We start from the raw sequence: 12,390 nt of genomic DNA on the forward strand, positions 1-12,390 counted from the left end.
TTCTCTGTGCCAAGAACATTGAGGCCACTCTGTGGGTGTGGTCGACTGCTTCCCAGGCTAATGTGGGAAAACTGCAAAACATTATTCCCTGCATGAGCCTGTTCACTGCACACAATCTGGGTGCGCCCATAATATTTTACACCCGGTAGCATGTTGATTATTTTCCTGGATTACCCTGTTGAGCTTCACAGCCATTTCAGCATGAGGGCTGCAATTTGCTGTTTTGGGGACAAAATAGCTGCAACATTTCCCTACAGCAACAGCGATGACACTTTAAAAATGGACTTCATACTTTTATTAATCATGGTAGCTGTGCCGCGTACTAATTATTTGTCGTCTTTTCTTGTTATATCCTCTCTTTAATCATGTGAGGACCAAGTGGCACCATCACTGGGAAATGGTTGTGTTCTTGAAAATACAGAAAAATGTGTCATTTGAAACATGGAAGTCTGGCAATATCTGGTCTGAGAGAAACCTGAGAGAATACAGGGAAGATCCCACAAAAGGTTATTAGCAGCTGCAAAGAGCAGGATTATAAAATGCAGATTCTTTCTCACAAGCAGGCTTAGCAAACACACAGGATTCATGTAATAAGCTAAAACAATGGTTCACACCTTCATTGAATGTAACTATCTTAGGAAGTTTCTGGAAAAGCATGGATGAGAGTTTCAATTAAATTAAGTGACGAATGTTTAAAACAGGCAGGTCTTTCAAGTCATAACCAAGTGAAATTTTAGCATGCAGGTAAAAGCAAAGTTTCACACCTTCACTGAAATTAACTCTCTTAGTAAACAGCTGGAAAGGATGGATGATGTTCAGTCAAATTTGGTGTCAATTCTAAGTGTGAAATTCTACTAACTGTGGTGAATGAGATTCACACGGTATTATAATCTGTATATATATGTATCAATATTGTAAGTGCATGCACTACCTGACCACCAGGGGGAGTAGCTCTGGGAGTACTCGAGAGTTTGTACTGGGCTCCTCCCTTGGCTCCGCCCAGGATTCCTCCCCCTGGAGCTGCTTTATAAAGATCCGTGCCACAGGGTCAGCCAGCCAGTTCACCGGAAGTTCAACGGCTAACAGGCTGGCGCTGTTGTAAGTATATTAAAACCGCTATTCTAATCCTACAAGCACGTGTCCGTAGAATTGTTGGTTCCAACACTAACATCAAGTCAATTAAAGAAAATTGGAGACGACCTGTCTATGAGAAAAATAATTTAAAGTCAAAATCAAAGGCAAAGTTATGAGCTGGGGACAATTGTAAAATTAAATTATTCACATGACAGGAATTAAACCAAAGCAACTTTGAACATCGCAAAGGACAATGTAATCAGATCTGAGAGGTGAGGCAATGCCCAAAATGAATATTTAGTTGTATTAGAATGTTTACATCAAAGATACTTTTTAACAATCATAAAGTGAAATAAGTTAATTTACAATAAGGCTCTAAAAACTTAATAATTGGTAGAAAGAGAATATAAACCCAGGGAGCAGAAGCAGAACAGCAACAGGAGGGGTGGAGAACTCAGAGAGAGAAGAGAAGCATATACAGCTCAGTCATGGGAAAGACAAGACAAGCATCCGAGTTTAAACAGCTAAGGAAGACTAGAATTTAAACAGGAGTCAGAGTCAGCTGAGAGATAGCTAGCAGAGCCAGCTCTTATAGCTCAATACATGGGATCGACAAGACACAGCAACAGAGCTAACCAGCAAACACATCCCAAGAAGACCAGAATTTAAAGAAGATTGATTGTTAAGGTGGGCCTGAAGGTCCCTTCAACCACCCTGCAGGATCGAGAAGCAAGATCTTTTTACCTTTCTGTAAAGAAAGTGTTTGCAGCTTTTAAAAGAAAAAGTATAATAATAAAATAACTTAACTTAACCTGAAAAAGTGTTTTTTTCCTAAAGTCTACTTTACTTACTTAGCAATGCAGGACCCAGGACACCGATGCTACTAAGTGGTAAGTAGATAAAATCTTCGGTGAAGGTATGGGTTATACCGGGGGATAACTTGAAAATATAGTTTGACCTGAATAGCACCCACTGAAGCCTGCATCGGAGTCAGGGAGTGAGAATCCCTGTTCCCCATTTAGAATGTCGGCCCTTTTTGGTATAGGGGGAATTCTAAGAATAGTGGTGAATAGTAGAACCACCACAGTCATCTTCCTTTGTGCCAGATATAACTCCAACCAGCACAGAGTTTTCCACCTGATTCCCATTGTCTCCAGTTTAGCTAGGGCTCCTTGATGCCATACTCGGTCAAATGTTGCCTTGATGTTCAGGGCAGTCACTCTCACTTCACTTCTGGCATGCAGCTCTTTTGTCCATGTTTGAATCGAGGCTATAATGAGATCAGAAGCTGAGTGACCCTGGTGGTACCCAAACTGAGCGACCGTGAGAAGTTTATTGCTGAGCATGTGCCTTCTTCCATCACTTTGCTGATGAGATGGAGATTAGACATAAGGCAGTAATTGGCTGGTTTGGATTTGTCCTGTTTCTTGTGTGCATAACTTACTCGGGCAATCTTCCACATTGCCGGGTAGATGTCAGTGTTGTAGCTGTATTGGAACAGCTAGACTAGGGGTGCGGCAAGTTCTGGAGCACAAACCTTCGATACTATTGCCGAAATACTGTCATTGCCCATAGTCTTTGCAGTATCCAAAGCCTTCAGCCATTTCTTGATATCACGTAGAGTGAATTGTATTGACTGAAGACTGACATCTGTGATGCTGGGGACCTCCGGAGGAGACCGAGATGGATCATCCACTCTGCACTTCTGGCTGAAGATTGTTGTGAATGCCTCAGCCTTGTCTTTTGCACTGATGTGCGGGACCTCTCTATCATTAAGGATGGGGAGATTTGTGAAGCCTCCTCCTGCAGTGAGTTGTTTAAGTTGTCGACCACCATTCATGGCTGGATGTGGCAGGACTGCAGAGCTTAGATCTAGTGCGTTCAATGTGGAATCGCTCAGCTCTGTCTATTACTTGCTGCTTATGCTGTTTGGCAAACAAGTAGTCCTGTGTTTTAGCTTCACCAGGTTGACACCTCATTTTTCGGAATGCATGGTGTTGCTCCTGGCATGCTCTCCAGCACCCTTCATTGAACCAGGGTTGATCTGCTGGATTGGTGGTAATGGTAGAGTGGGGGATATGCCTGGCCATGAGTTTGCAGATTGTGGTTGAGTACAATTCTGCTGCTGCCGATGGCTCACAGTGTCTCATGGACTCCCAGTGTTGAGTTGGTAGATCTGTTCAAAGTCTAGCCCATTTAGCACAATGGTAGTACCATACAACACGATGGAGGATATCCTCAATGTGAAGATGGGACTTTGTCTCCACAAGGACTGTGCGGTGTTCACTTCGACCAATGCTGTCATGGTTTTGAGCTCCGTATCTAAGGAGGGATGTGCTGGTCTTGGAAAGGGTCGAGAGAAGGTTCACAAGAATAGTCCCTGGGATAAATGCTTGTCATGTGAGGAAAGGTTGAGAACTCTGGGTCTGTACTCGTTGAAGTTTAGAAGGACGAGAGGGGATCTTATTGGAACTTACAGGATACTGATAGGCCTGGATAGAACGGGCATAGAGAGGATGTTTTTACTAGCAGGAAAAACTAGAACCCGAGGGCACAACTCAGACTAAAGGGATGATACTTTAAAACTGAGATGAGGAAGAATTTTTTCAGCCAGAGGGTGGTGAATCTGTGGAACTCTTTGCTGCAGAAGCTGTGGAGGCCAAATCACTGAGTGTCTTTAAGACAGAGAGGATAGGTTCTTAATTAATAAGGGAATCAGGGGTTATGGGGAGAAGGCAGGAGAATGAGGATGAGAAACTGATCAGCCATGATTGAATGGCGGAGCAAACTTGATGGGGTGAATGGCCTAATCTGCTCCTGTGTCTTATGGTTTTATGGCCTTACAGATGCATCTGCAGCAGGCAGGTTAGTGAGGATGAGGTCAAGTATGTTTCTTCCCTCTTGTTCATTCCCTCACACCTGCTAACAATTACGTCCTTTAGGACCTGGCTTACTTGGTCTGTGGTGGTGCTACTGAGCCACTCTTGGTGATGGACATTGAATCCCCCCACCCAGAGCATAATCTGCACCCTTGCCTTCCTCAGTGCTTCCTCCAAGTGGTGTTCAACATAGAGGAGCACTGATTCATCAGCTGATGGTGGCCGGTACGTGGTAAACAGCAGAAGGTTTCCAAGGCCATGTTTAACCTGAATCCATGAGACTTCATGGGGTCCAGAGTCGATGTTGAGGACTTCCAGGGCAACTCCCTCCTGACTGTGTACCACTGTGCTGTTAGTAGGAAAGGACATACCCAGGGATACCCAGGGATAGTGATGTCTGGGACATTGTCTGTAAGTTATAACTATGTCAGGCTGTTGCTTGACTAGTTTGAGAGATAACTCTCCCAACTTTGGCACAAGCCCCCAGATGTTAGTAAGGAGGACTTTGCAGGGTCGACAGGACTGAGTTTGCCGGTGTCGTTTCTGGTGCCTAGGTCGATGCTGGGTGGGCCATTTGGTTTCATTCCTTTTTTGTGTTTGATCAGAGGGTAGTTAAGAGTCAATCACATTGCCGTGGGTCTGAAGTCACATGTAGGTCAGATCAGGTAAGGATGGTAGGGCCGAAAGGTCATTATTGAATAGATGAGTTTTTATGACAATTGACAATTGTTTTATGGTCATCATTAGACTTTTAATTCCAGATACTTTATTGAGTTTAAATTCCTCCATCTGCGGTGGTGGGACTCTATCCAGGGTCCCCAAATCAGGACCCTGAGCCTCTGGATTACTAGTCCAGTGACAATAACACTCTGCCATCCCCCCTTCCCCTGTATTTACGTGGCCTTAGGGGCTAGTTTAGCACAGGGCTAAATTGCTGGCTTTGAAAGCAGATCCAGGCAGGCCAGCAGCTCGGTTCAAATTCCCATACCAGCCTCCCCGAACAGGTGCCAGAATGTGGCAACTAGAGGCTTTTCACAGTCACTTCACTTCAAGCCTACTTGTGACACTAAGCAATTTTCATTTCATTTCATTATCCTCTTTCTCCTTCTATTTTTTATTGATCCGGTATTAAATTTGGAGGCAATAGTTCATAAAATCTGTTATTCGAAATTCATCCTGTCTTGCTTGTTCTTATATTTTCAATTATTCTTGCCCAGTGCTGTACCTATTTTGCATTGCAAATGTGTTTGTTGCCTTATTTGTAAAAAAAATTAAAATCTAATAAAAATATATATTAAAAAAATGGTCTTTATTGGCTGTAAACCTATTTGAGATGTCCTGAAGTTGTGGAATTAAATGCAAGCTCTTTGTAAACTTTGCATCATGTTCTATATTCCCAACAACTTTTTGTTATTAAACCAAGTTAACCTCAATTGTAAGTCAACCTGGTGACGAGAGATAGCAACTATCCTCTTTGGAATGAGAGGAGAGACACTGACCTGAATAATAATCCTGCCTTGGCAGACAAAAGTGATTTCTGGGGGTTAATAGAATTAAATATCTGGACTGCACCCATGCCTGTGTTGGGTGCCTTTTTAACAATGGAGAATAGCCTTGTGCCCGAGCCACCTAGTGTGAAGAAGTGCGACATTTGAATGAAATATTTAAATTGGGGCCGCCACATTGCATATGGCCACCTGATTTAAAATCACAGCGGCTGCATAGGTTTCCCAGGGACCATGACACCTGGCAGTGAAATTATGGTAGGGAGCTGATGGTTCCTCAATGTAAATGCTTTTCTCAGTAGCTCGCCTCCTGACCCCCCCCCCCCCCCCCCCCCCCCCCCAAGCCAGTCTGCCATTTACAAGGCACAAGTCAGGAGTGTAATGGAATACTCTCCACTTGCCTGGATGAGTGCAGCTCCAACAACACTCAAGAAGCTCGACACCATCCAGCAGCCTGCTTGTTTGCTACCCCGACCACAAACATTCAAACCTTCCACCACCGATGCACATAAGCAGCCGTGTGTACTATCTACAAGATGCACTGCAGGAACTCGCTAAGGTTCCTTAGGCAGCACCTTCCAAACCCACAACCACTACCATCTAGAAGGACAAGAGCATGTGGATTGGTCACGATAAATTGCCCCTTAATTGGAAAAACCAAATTGAGCACTTTAACTTTATTTTAATAAAAGGACAAGAGTAGCAGATACCCGGGAACCCCAACACCTGGAGGTCCCCCTCCATGTCACTCACCACTTGGAAATGTGTTGCTGTTCCTTCACTGTCGCTGGGGCTAACTCCCTACCGAACAGCACTGTGCAATTCACCACCACCTTCTGAAGGGTAAATAGTGATGGGCAAAAAATGCTGGCCTAACCAGCAACGCCCACATCCCGTAAATGAATTTAAAAAAAATTCCTCATGGGCCAGGAGAAACAGCACTGCCATCTTTGGCCCCCTCATGGAAGCCTTTGGTAACTCCAACCCCAAACATCAGTCTTAAATGTGTTAATCTCAGCACAAAACCTGTCGGGCCTGTGTGGGAATCCGTTTTGCTGCTGGATGAGATGCCTACCAGTGAAAGATAGAGCAAAGTCACCTCCCTGTGGCAGATTTGGTAATGTGTCAGCCAGGGAGCAGGAGCGTGATGGATAAACAAAAATGTAGGTTAAAATGAATCAATAAATAGTACAATTGGAATATATGTATTTATTTACTGGAAAAAGACCTATCAGATTGAATTAGGGGATTTATGCATTCCATTTTCTCATTAATCTGTGCAGTGCAGATTAAAATTATTCATCAGAGCTGCAAGTATGGCTGGGTCAAGCATTAGATGGACTCTGTCATCCCCTGGGGGCCAGTGGGAGTAAGACTGGGTATGCTTTTGTTAAACTCCAGCTATTGAATGTGCCACCATAATCCTGCACATGCTTGAGGAATAAATGGTACTTGGGTAAACATAGAAAATAGAGGCAGGAGGAAGCCATTCGGCCCTTTGAGCCTGCTCCGTCATACATTATGATCATGGCTGATCATCAAGTGCAATACCCTGATCCCACCTTCTCCCATATCCCTTGATCCCTTTAGCCCCAAGAGCTATATCTAATTCCTTCTTGTAATTACACAACGTTTTGGCCTCCACTATTTTCTGTGGTAGCGAATTCCACCTCTCTCTGGGTGAAGAAATTTCTCCTCACCTCAGCCCTTATCCTCAAAATATGACCACTTAGTTCTGGCCCCCCCACCATTGGGAACATTGGGCGCAATTCTCCGCTCCCGCGCGGCATTGGGAAGGCCGTCGTCCGAGTTTGACGACGGCCTCGGAGGCCGCTCCTCGCACCCTATTCACCACCCCCCCAGGGGGCTAGGAGCGGCGTTCCGTAAATCTTGGCCGCCGGGCCTTGACGCTTGCGTCAAGGCGGCGCGCAGAGAATGACGTGATGGCAGCGCCGAAGTGACATCAGCAGCGCATGCGCAGGCTGGCCGGCTCCAACCCGCGCATGCGCGGTTGCCGTCTTTCCCTCCGCTGCCCCGCAAGACGTGGCGGCTTGATCTTGCGGTGCGGCGGAGGGGAAAGAGTGTGTCCCTTGGAGATGCCGGCCCGACGATCGGTGGGCACCGATCGCGGGCCAGACCCCTCCCGAGCACGGCCGTGGTGCTCACTCCCCTCTCCGCCCCTCACAAGCCACAAACGAACCTTTGGCGCCATGTTCACGACGGCAGCGACCAGATGTGATTGCCGCCGTGAAAAATGGCGAGCGGCGATTCTCCGAGCCGGGGGTGGGGGAATCGTGGGGGTTGCCAGGGCAGCGTGTCATGAATCGCCCGGCCCTCCCGCGATTCTCCCACCCGGCGTGGGGAGCGGAGAATCGCGCCCATTGTTTCTGAATCTAGCCTGTCTAATTCTGTTAGAATTTTGTAAATTTCTACGAGATCCCCTCTCACTCTTCTCAACTCCAATGAATATAATCCTAACCAATTTAGTCTCTCCTCATATGACAGTCCCGCCATCCCATGAAACAGCCTGATAAACCTTCACTGCATTCCCTCCAAAGCAAGAGCACCCTTCCTCAGATAAGGACAACCAGCAGTAAAGTACAAAATGTTGCTGTCTGTCCTGTTTTGGGTTTTGAGTAAACTGTTTGGAAATATCATTCACTCTGGAACCACCGAAGTAGGTGTAAATTTGCACAAAATTAGAAACCTTACACCCAGTGACCCTTGGGGCACAAGGCTGGGGGTTGTTTAAAATATACAAGTTGTTTTTTAAAATTAGTTCTTGTTTTTTGATGTGGTGTCATTAGCAATTGATATTTCAAAATCTTTGAGAAGGCTTCAGCAGCAGAGCAAGAAACTGAAGAATTTAAGCTAGGGCCCCTCCACCTGTCCCTGTCTCTATTCTACATCGGATTTGGACCATTGGACATTAAGATGGGAACCCTTCAAGGGAATGAAGCACAACTGAGTAGGCAGCTGAATCTCCTTCACTTACCCTCATCCTGTTTGGAAACACACTTGAAGATATGTATTCAGGTTTAGAACATTGATCTGTTACCACTTGTGGTAGTATGACTAGAGGTACTACGGTACCTGGGAGTGCTGAGCCACCATTGGTGGAGAAGGCGCGCTGCTCATTGGTCAGAATGTAAGGTAGCTCCGCCCATTGAGGCGGGGTATAAGAACCCATGTTTCCCCTGCAGCTTCCTTTTCTGTACTTGAGCTGCTGGGGAAACATCTTGTCGATTAAAGCCTTCAATTCGGACTACATCCTCGTTTCTGTGGTCATTGATTGTGCATCAATTTAATAGACAAGTTTTAAAGGATGGAGCTCCGCATCGAGCCAGAGTATCTACAGATCAGCCCCCACGCGGCTAACGCAGCAGCAACCTTTAAGCACTGGTTAGCATGTTTTAACGGGTACCTCGGCACGGCAGAAAGCACAACTACGAGGGAGCAAAAACTACAGATCTTGCACTCGAGAGTGGGCCCAGACATCTACACGCTCATCGAGGATGCTACTGACTACGATTCTGCAATGGAACTAATCAAAGGATATTATATCCGTCCAGTAAACCAAGTCAACGCTCGGCGTCTACTGGCAACGAGGCGGCAGACCCCTGGTGAGTCTTTAGATGGATTTTATCGTGCGCTCCTCGTACTGGGGAGGAACTGCAGCTGCCCGCAAGTTTCGGCCAACGAACACACAGAACTGTTGATCCAAGACGCTTTATTGTGGGTATGCAGTCCCTACAAATCTGCCAGAGACTTCTAGAAAAAGAGACTTTGAGCCTCACGGAGGCAGGGGCCCTCCCGAAATTGCCTCCCGAAATGCCCACGCCTATGCCCCCGGCGGCCCCCTGGGCAGCGTGGAATTTTTCCCCCACAGACTCTGAACAGCCTCAGGCCTGTGCTGCGAGACACCCTGGAAACCCCGCTGGGCCCCGTTGCTATTTTTGTGGACAGACGAAACACCCCCGACAGCGTTGCCCAGCCCGATCGGCAACGTGTAAGGGGTGCGGCAAGACGGGCCATTTCATGGCGGTCTGCCAAGCCAGAGCAGTCGCTGCGGTCCCGGGCAGCGAATGCGGGTCGCCGTCGCTCCGGCTCTCTCCACGGGCCCCGTGCTCTCCACGAAATGCGGCGTCTTCCTCCCCAGCGCCATGTGTGGCCTCCGGGCGCCGCCATCTTGCTCTGCCAACGCCACGTGCGGGGGATGGGCGCCGCCATTTTGTCCATCCTCAGCCATGTGCGACCAGTGGGCGCCGCCATTTGGACCAGCTACAAGGACCCCAGCGCGGGGACCACGCACTGCCCGATGATGACCCCGAACTTCTGCCACGATTGGCATCGGTAACTTTGGACCAGTCTCGACCCCGCTCTCTCTCCACAGCGATGACGAAAGTACTGATCAAGGGGCACGGGACGTCCTGTCTGCTCGACTCTGGGAGCACGGAGAGTTTTATACACCCCGGCATGGTAAGACGCTCTTCCTGTCCATCCCATCAATCAAAAGATCTCTCTGGCCTCTGGCTCCCATTCGGTTGAGATCAAGGGGTATTGTGTAGCGAACCTCACTGTCCAGGGGAGGGAGTTCAAAAATGACAGGCTCTACGTCCTCCCCCACCTCTGCACGGCCACACTCCTGGGGTTAGACTTTCAATGTAATCTTCAGAGTCTGATGTTTAAATTCGGCGGCCCTATACCGCCTCTCACTGTCTGCAGCCTCGCGACCCTCAAGGTCGATCCCCCCCTCCCTGTTTGCAAATCTCACCCCGGATTGCAAACCCGTCGCCACCAGGAGCAGATGATGCAGTGCCCAGGACCGGACCTTCATTAGGTCCGAGGTCCAGTGGCTTCTGAGGGAAGGGACGTAGCCATCCTCAGCTACGTAGTGCGAAATGGAGTGATAGGCCCCGACCCGGAATGCATGCGCCCCCTGATGGAGCTCCCCTTCCCTCACTGCTCCAAGGCCAGGAAGCACTGTCTTGTGTTTTTCTCCTATTACGCTCAGTGGGTCCCCAATTACGCCGACAACAGCCCCTGGTGAGCACAAGTTTTGGTGGTGAAGACCGGGGACAAGAATAGGATGGTCATAGACTACAGTCAGACCATCAACAGGTTTACGCAACTCGATGCGTACCCTCTCCCCCGTATATCCGACCTGCGCAGTACAAGGTCTTCTCCACGGTAGACCTAAAGTCTGCCTACCACCAGCTCTCCATCCGCACGAGCGATCACAACTACACTGCGTTCGAGGCAAATAGGCGACTTTACCACTTAAGGGGTGTCACAAACGGGGTCTCGGTCTTCCGGCGAGAGATGGACCGAATGGTTGACCGATACGGTTACCGGGTAACATTCCCATATCTCGATAATGTCACCATCTGCGGCCACGGCCAGCAGGACCACAACACCAACCTCCGCAAATTCCTCCAGACCACAAAACTCCTGAACCTGACCTCCAATAAGAATAAATGCGTGTTTAGCACCGACCGCCTAGCCATCCTCAGCTCGGGCCTCACGGTAGCATGGTGGTTAGCATCAATGCTTCACAGCTCCAGGGTCCCAGGTTCGATTCCTGGCTGGGTCACTGTCTGTGTGGAGTCTGCACGTCCTCCCCGTGTGTGCGTGGGTTTCCTCCGGGTGCTCCGGTTTCCTCCCACAGTCCAAAAGATGTGCGGGTTAGGTGGATTGGCCATGCTAAATTGCCCGTAGTGTAAGGTTAATGGGGGGATTGTTGGGTTACGGGTATACGGGTTACGTGGGTTTAAGTGGGGTGATCATTGTTCGGCACAACATCGAGGGCCGAAGGGCCTGTTCTGTGCTGTACTGTTCTATGTTCTATGTTCTATGTTCTAGTGCGAAATGGAGTGATAGGCCCCGACCCGGAATGCATGCGCCCCCTGATGGAGCTCCCCTTCCCACACTGCTCCAAGGCCAGGAAGCACTGTCTTGTGTTTTTCTCCTATTACGCTCAGCGGGTCCCCAATTACGCCGACAAAGCCCGTCCTCTCATACAAACTACCACTTTCCTCCTGCCGACGGAGGCCCGCCAGGCCTTCATCCGCATCAAAGCGGATATCGCAAAGGCCACGATGCGCGCCATCGATGAGTCCCTCCCCTTCCAAGTCGAGAGTGACGCGTGCGACGTAGCTCTGGCGGCCACCCTCAACCAAGCGGGCAGACCTGTGGCCTTCTTCCCGCGCACCCTCCATGCTTCCGAAATCCACCACTCCTCGGTCGAGAAGGAAGCACAGCCCATAGTAGAAGCTGTGCGACATTGGAGGCATTACCTGGCCGGCAGGAGGTTTACCCTCCTCACGGACCAACGGTCGGTAGCTTTCATGTTTGACAATGTACAGCGGGGCAAGATAAAGAACGATAAGATCTTGCGGTGGAGGATCGAATTATCCACTTACAACTACAAGATCCTGTATCATCCCAGGAAGCTAAACGAGCCTCCCAATGCCCTATCCCGCGGCACATGTGCCAACGCACAAATGGACCACCTCCGAGCTCTGCCATCCGGGGGTCACTCGATTCTTCCATTTCGTGAAGACCCGCAACCTGCCCTACTCCATCGAGGAGGTCAGGACAGTCACTAGAAACTGCCACATCTGCACGGAGTGCAAGCCGCACTTCTACCGCCCGGAGAAAGCGCATCTGATAAAGGCTTCCCGTCCCTTTGAACGCCTCAGCATGGACTTCAAAGGTCCCCTCCCCTCCACCAACTGCAAGACGTACTTCCTCAACGTGATTGACGAGTACGCCCGCTTCCCGTTCGCCATCCCCTGTCCCGACATGACCACAACCACCATCATCAAAGCCCTCCACATCACTTTTTCCCTGTTCGGATTCCCCACCTACATACACAGTGATAGGGGGTCCTCCTTCATGAGTGACGAACTGCGTCAATTCCTGCTTAGCAA

Source organism: Scyliorhinus canicula, chromosome 9 (assembly GCF_902713615.1).
Source record: "Scyliorhinus canicula chromosome 9, sScyCan1.1, whole genome shotgun sequence".
Classification (NCBI taxonomy): Eukaryota; Metazoa; Chordata; class Chondrichthyes; order Carcharhiniformes; family Scyliorhinidae; genus Scyliorhinus; species Scyliorhinus canicula.